The 7,792-nt window shown below is 33.5% G+C and overlaps 1 long non-coding RNA gene across 1 annotated transcript; it reads left to right on the top strand.

Moving 5' to 3' along the window:
• The first annotated feature begins 1,549 nt into the window (after positions 1 to 1,549).
• LOC127723039 (uncharacterized) lies at positions 1,550 to 4,948 on the top strand. Its single transcript, XR_007991813.1, has 3 exons — positions 1,550 to 1,681; positions 3,313 to 3,414; positions 4,443 to 4,948. It is a non-coding gene; the product is annotated as an uncharacterized LOC127723039 (long non-coding RNA).
• Positions 4,949 to 7,792: the final 2,844 nt, after the last annotated feature.

Genomic DNA, 7,792 nt, shown 5'->3' with positions numbered 1-7,792 from the left:
CCAACCGGGGCAATTTATAGTTTACTATACGGTATTGGTTTTGGTCATTGTCGAGGGCAATATGGTGCCCTATGGTTGTTCATATCCTCGCTTTTTGGTCTCTGGTGGATAGTTTTCTCATACGCATCATACCACATCTCCTTATTTTATTATCATAAACCGTACATGAAAACACAGCCTCGTGCAAAAACCTGAAAACACAAGCTCGTGCAAGAACCAGAACAACACAAAAAGGTAGTTTTGTTCCAATTGCTGGAATAATATCCATATAGTTTGTTTCAGTCTAACAATCTTATTAAAGAGTTCCTTCATGATATTGGCTAAATAATCCATTCTTTCTTTCTTTCAGTCGGACAGTACCTTATTAAAAGACTAACCCCTTTATTGGCTAGAATATCAAGATGTGTTGTCTTACTAAGTATATCTTCTAGTAAAAGACTACGAGAAAAATACAAATGTTTTGTTTTGTTCAACAACTATATAATCAGCTTTGCTCCTCCTTTATAAATCTTCTGTGTTCTGTTGCAGCAACACAAGCCTTTTTTATCTTCGTTCACAGGAGTTGGCAAATGAATTAACATTTGTATCATTTAAATTACATTTCAAATGGATTTAAACATTAGATGTTTATCTTCAAGGATTGGTATAGTTGCTAAATGCCATAACTAATATAATCATGCATCGCGGCTTGTTTTAATGGTGAAAGTATTGGATGTATTGGTTTTCGTGTAGAGCTAACTAAAAATTTTGTTTAATGAAATTTGCCGAAATATAGCTCCCTCATGCAACGCTCTGGTTTCCTTTCCGGGTTGGGCTATACTTTATGTTCTTTTTTGTTTGATCAGTTCTTCAAAGTTTGTATAAATTTTGGTTTTTCAAATATTTTGTCCTTGAGCATCTCTGAAAGGACATTTATTGTCGACATGCGCTTCTGGTGCAGTAAAATTGGAACCATTAATGGTGTTTCTAACAAAAGCCACCAAGAAGCAATCTACAGAAAAACATCTTTTATAAAATTTGGAGAAGAATGTTCCTGTAGGCTTTTCTTGTTTGTTTTTTTAATTTTTTTTATTGTAGATCTAATTATCATTCTCCTCAACAGTTCCGTATGCTTATCTGTTTTGGGGAAAGCCTCAACTTGAAAAGTCTTTGACAAACATCATTAGAGGTGGGTTTGATTAAGAAAAAAACATCACTGTTTTTGAACTATAGAAGCGAAACTTGCAAGAGTATTGTCAAACTAATAAGAACAATATGAATATTTTAGTACTTTTTCTTTAACTCGGATGTGAGGAAAATTATAAGAAACAGTACACTACAATTTAAAACTAGTTTCGTTACAACTTAACATTTGAGATGAATATCAATCCAATTAAAATTTAAACATGCTGCTTGGACTAAACACGTCACGCTTTTTGTTTATCTAGCATGTATACCATAGTTGTCTGTCAGTCACAGTATTTCTATAATTATATGACTGACACTAACATGATATAGATCATTTGATATTCGTTTTCTCATCACGAGTACAGCATGTACAGTATAAATAAATGTTAACCAACAACGGATATAAATACTAGACTTTAACGTCAACATTTAACTTAACTTTTGTCACTTTTCCTTTTCACAATATCAACATCCGTTATATTCTACATATGAAAGGACTGTGTTTAATTTCTAAGTAAGTATAAATTTGATTTTTTGCTAAAAAAAAACCCACACAATTTAGACATTTACTAAAAATAGTTTTCTTGATTTTATATAATTCAGACTTTGATGTGACGGTGATATTGACTTCTTTATGTAGTGTATATTTTTAACCTGTATTGATATGCGCGTGTTTGCTATGAAGTCTCAGATTTCAATGAATGTAATGTTTGTTTACACTGCGTTGCATGGGCCTACGGACTTTTACCATTGTAACACAATCTTTCTTGCACTCTCGATTGCATCCTGTACTCTCGTTTGCGTACTGCAATTTTGTTTGTAGTAAAATCGTTGTTTCAGGAACTCTGCTGGTGGACATACCGCATATTCAGCTATTAATGACCCCGAAAAACAAATGTAAACAATTCAAACGAGAAAACTAACGGCCTGATTTATGTACGAAACAATATACGAAAAACAAATATGATATACACAAACAAACGACAAGCTTGCTTGGAGTTTAGTAACTGCAACCATTCTTTAATACTTTGTTATTAATACTTTTTACTTGTACAAATGAACCTGTACTTTTGTTGTCCATAATATCGGTATGATATGTAAGGATTTTTTTTCTGAAATGATTGTTCGGTCTCCCAAATACCTGTTGTTCCCCAAGTCGTTTAAATTAAAAGGAGGGTGTCATTATTCAAATCTGAGTTTTCGAGGGGGCGTCAGGATTATGTTTACAGTAGATCATAAAAGATAGACAGGCTTTTAAAAATATTCACCTATTCACCAATGTGAAAAACAATTAGAAGAAAACCTTTAATGGTTTGCACAATATATCAACGTTACAAGTGAACTCTTGAAAAAACAAATCGAATTTTGTTGTATGTTTTCAGTAAAATGATAAAAAAAAGAAGAGGAAAATAACGGTTGCTGGTCCTGATTTATATCTTTAAATAATTATCATGAAAATCACACAAATTGACTTGATGTCAGATAAATCAAGTTACTAACCCCCCCCCCCCCCCCCCCTTTATGATTAAATAGTTGACTTGATAATGATCCAACTTCAACGCAGAATATGACTGTGTAAATAAAAAAAATATCAGACATAAATAATAAAAGTTCTGGCACTATAGGTTAGGCTGGTGTAAGAAACAATATATGTGTCCACCATATATATCAAAATCATTCCTTTCGAGCCTTTTTTTTTTAATGAAAACTGGAAATAACCCTGGAGCTACTAAATTCAACTATCATAGGTTTATAAATCGAGATACTTTTTAGAAAATAAACTGGGATGAAACAGTTCATTTTCCATATGCTCAACACTATAGATAACGGTGACCGATAGTTGTTTCATCAAAGTTCGGTCTTGTGTGGATAGTAAGTTATAACTCTTTTCTTTGGCAATCATACCACATCTCCTTAGTTTTAAACTAGTGTGTTTTATTAAGAATGTTTTTTCTTCGGTCTTATATCGTACTTCGGGTATCTGATGTTTCTTGCGACATAACAGCGTTGAGTGTATTTTGCTTTTCTTTAGTTTTATTTTAGTTTTGATTCATGGAATTTAAGTATTACTCATAATTTGTGGAGTACTTATTTTCAGAAAGGGCAATGCAGTTGCAGCTGTTTTTCATAAATAATTATTTTTAGGTCTCGTTAGGAATGAAATGGGAAACTGTTGCTGTTGCTGTAGCGATCAAGTAGACGAAGAAGATGCATTCATGAAACAGAGGAATTTCGTAATAGACAGCAGTAAGATGTTTTACAAGACTTATTTTTTATTAAATTTATGCAAATTTTGAATTTGTATTGATGGAAAAAAAGAAAATAACACTTTATGAATAATATGCGCTTGAAGCGCTTTATATCTGGATTTAGCTTCAACAGGAACGCTCAAAGTCAAAAATTTTAAAGCCAATGATGTAAAAGTGCAGAAACACACGAAGAGCTGTATTACCAAAAGGGACATAAAAAAATAATTTTGAACTGTCGAGTGATACGGTGCTTTTTGTCCGCAATTTGCTTTTTGTCCGCTTTTGCTTTTTGTCCGATAATTTTGCTTTTTGTCCGACACTTTTGCTTTTTGTCCGTTGCTTTTTGTTCGTTTTGCTTTTTGTCCAATTATTTTGCTTTTTGTCCGACACTTTTGCTTTTTGTCCGTTCCTAATGTTCGTTTTGCTTTTTGTCCGATAATTTTGCTTCTTCTGAAACGGGGATATTATGTTAAATCTTTCAACTAATGAAAATTATTATGTACGATTTGTAAAATCAAATCCCTACAAGCTTACTCAATATCAGGGAACAATCATGGTTTTTTTTTAATTTGAAGGTAATCAAACATGATATTGACGATCTGATGAGTACAACCCTTTTCAGCAGATTTTAAAAGATTGTTCTAAGGTTGTGCTGTTACGTCTAACGGTTGCATAAGGTTTTGATTTTCTAATATTTTGGCCTCGAGCAGCAATTAAGAGACATTAAATGTCGATTATTGCTGTTAATGTTATAACTACCATTGGGTCGATACTTCTGCTAGTGGACTGTTAGTCCTCGATGGTATCATTAGTGCAGTAGGCAATACTTTGTTACTGGCATGCAAACATGGATATTGTTTTAATTATTGTTTGCTGTCATAAAATTTTCGAAGTGATTTCGAGTTAAAAAAAATGTATCTTAGTCGTACATAGCTTTGATTTCTCGTCCGAGTTTGTTTTTTGTTTTTTGTTTTTTTTTTGTCTTTTGAAGGTTGATTAAAAAATATGTCATGTTTGTCTTTTCAGAAATTTTTACTTTGAGTAAATATGGCAAGCAGGAAAGTACAGATCCACAAAGTGATCCAGATAAAAATAGGCAATTTAAAAGTTTCAAAGATTCAAAACATGACAAAAACAGTAACGTAAAAAGTATGAAGAAACACAGTTTTCGGAAGTCTAAAATGGGTAGTTCTAGAAGAGTGAAGCCAAACAGAGAATTTATACGAACATGTTCTATGGAGGAATTCTGTGAAAGTGTATCAAAATATTAATGTTTCTCGTTGACAAGTGCCATAATGCAACCATATCTGATTCATTAACTGTAATTATTCAATATCACATTGACTTGTATAGTGTTTCGTAAAATAATTTTGTTTCTAATGTTCTCAGTGTGCATTGCATATTGTTTTTTTTTATGTTTTAATAATTTTTTTTTGTGGGCATTGGTATCTTCAAATCAGATATAGATTTGCGAATATCTTCTTGTACACTTTTAGATTGAATTTATCAGAAATAAAGGATTTGCAAAAACAGGAATAATTTTTAAAAGGAAAGAGCAATTTAATAGCTGTCAAATTTTGGTATGTTGATTTGAATTGGTTACAAAAGAGAAGCGAAAGATTCCAAAGGGACATTCAAACTCAAAATTCGAAAATAAACTGACAACGCCATGGCAAAAAAAAACAAAACCAAAAGACAAACAACTGTACACAAAACATAACATAGAAAACCAACTGAGCAACACAAACCCCACCAAAAAACCGGGGTGATCTCAGGTGCTCCGGAAAGGTAGACAGATCCTGCTCCATATGTAGCACCGTCGTGTTGCACATGTAAGTACAAACCCGATGATAAGTCTAATTAGGTTGATCACATTCGGTGAAAAGAGGACGGGATTGCGGTAGAACATATCCGTCGTCAGCTGTGAAACAGATATTCCATAACGGTCAACCAACTCGTGATGGCGACGGTAAAATTTACGAAGGGATGATTTCAACTTCACCACTTGGAACTCTTGGTTTAATAGCTTCCTTGTGACAAGCAACCCTCTATCAAGGAAATCATGATAGGAATGCAAGCACTGGAGTATCGTATCAACTGGGAGACATATTCTCCATATGCAGGCGCTTCTAGAATGTTGGTACATAGAAATTGATCGTTCACAATTTGGAAGCTGAAATCATCTCTTTTGTCGTAAAGTTTTGTTTTCAAAAGACCCTCATTGTCAATTTCTAGATGTAATTCAATATGAGACAAACTAAACTGTATTTGTTGTATCCTTTATCTCAAGTTAGATGGGATAGATGCGTTCATCATAGTCATCAAACTTTGAGTTATTTAGTGAGAGGACATCATCTATAAAGCGGAAAGTGAAGTTAAAGGATAAGGATAACGTCTTTTCTTTCTTCCTAAGAAGCTCCTGTATGAAGTCAGCTTCAAATGAATAAAGAACCAAGTCGGCAAGAAGAAGATCACAGTTGGTTCCCATGGGAATGCCGATTGTTTGTTGAAAAACGCGTCTTCCAAACGTAACAAATATGTTTTCAATCAAGAAATCAAGCATCTTGATAATGTCAGTTTCAGAGAATTTTTTTTTTTAATCAGAGTAATTTTTCACAAAGTAAGATTTATCCCTCCCTAAGACAAGATACTTGTAACTACGTTGGCCATTCTTTTTGATGAAACAAAGCAGGACCAACTCTTTCAATTTGTCTTTTAGTTTGGAATGGGGAATATTTGTGTAAAGAGTAGATTAGTGAATAGGTGGTCGCCGACCTAATGTCCAGCAGTATTTATGATAAACATAGTCAGGACATGAACAAACGGTGGTCATGTCCGTATTCTGTAAATATAATGAAGGATTAGAATAGGAATGAGACAAAGTTTTACCATTGCATTAAACAAACGTACTAACCATTATGACCAACACATCATTTAAAGCTATTAAGCCATGACTTCCAAATGGTGAAGTTAAAATCATCACTTCGTAAATTTTACGGACGCCATCACGAGTTGGTTGACCGTTATGGAATAACCGTTTCACAGATGATATCGGATATGTTCCTTATGCCGTAACTATAATACCCTTCCCTTTTCACGAATGTGACTTACCGAATTAGACTATTTACCGAATTTGTAATAACATAAGCAACACGACGGGTGCCACATGTGGAGCAGGATCTGCTTACCCTTCCGGAGCACCTGAGATCACCCCCAGTTTTCGGTGGGGTTCGTGTTGCTTAGTCTTTAGTTTTCTATGTTGTGTCATCTGTACTATTGTTTGTCTGTTTGTCTTTTTATTTTTGGCCATGGCGTTGTCAGTTTGTTTTCGATCTATGAGTTTGACTGTCCCTCTGGTATCTTTCGTCCCTCTTTTAAATTGAGGGAGTAGTTTAAAAGTTCTGAACTGAATGGAAATCATTGTAAAAATCACAAGCAAGACTATGAAAAAAAAAAAAAAAAACATCATCAAAAGTGAACTCTCTGAAATGTCTCTGTCGCCAGCTTTACTGACCATGAATGAAAACATGATGCAAAACTTACAGAAACAGATTATACGAGTATTATATAAAATTAACATTTTCAATGACCCATGTAAATGAGGTAAAGGTCAGATGAACCCTGCTAGACGGACACGTTCACCACACAACTATTTCAATTCATAACCCGTTTGAACACAGCATTATTGAAAACTCCGCTGAAATGAATCGTTGACAAATAAGTAGGGACCGGAGTCGGTTAACGAAATAAGGATAAATAGCAGTTTTAGTTTCGAATTTCGAGTTAAAAAAATAGATGTGTATAATTTTTTTGTTACTTTGTAGTTTAGATCCAAAGTTTTAAGGTCTCGTACATGTAGTTTGTAGCAAAACTTAAAAGTTGTAGTTATGTTTTTGGTTAATATAGAGATTGACGTTGAATCATCAGAAATTCCTTGAAAATTAATATGAACATGTAGTTTATAAACACGCCGAACACGTTAAAATATTGGTGGCATCGATGGGATGTGAGAGACAGTATTATATATTATCATATTATTAGATTTTTAAGTTTATTTTCTTTCTGGCCTTGCATGAAGCAACATATTGTTTTGTATAAACATATATTGCAAAATATGTTCCAAATAAACATGTTAAGAAGATGAAAGGTTTATGAACCTGGCAATTATGAAACAAAACAATTGACTAGGGAGATTAATATATTAAACTTGGAAATAGGGCGCATTAAAGTGAATAGTTTTGAAAATGCACTACACTTTGCTCAGTCAACTTTATCTACCAAACAACACTTCCAAGGCAAACTGACAAACTTCCAACACAACGAACCCTGGTACAAACAGCAACATACACCAAAATACACATGGGCGAAAGCAAAAG

This window comes from Mytilus californianus, unplaced genomic scaffold (genome assembly GCF_021869535.1).
Source record: "Mytilus californianus isolate M0D057914Y unplaced genomic scaffold, xbMytCali1.0.p SCAF_1, whole genome shotgun sequence".
Taxonomy (NCBI): domain Eukaryota; kingdom Metazoa; phylum Mollusca; class Bivalvia; order Mytilida; family Mytilidae; genus Mytilus; species Mytilus californianus.
The sequence above is the reverse complement of the archived record's forward strand: the minus strand, read 5'-3'. Positions and strand labels throughout refer to the sequence as shown.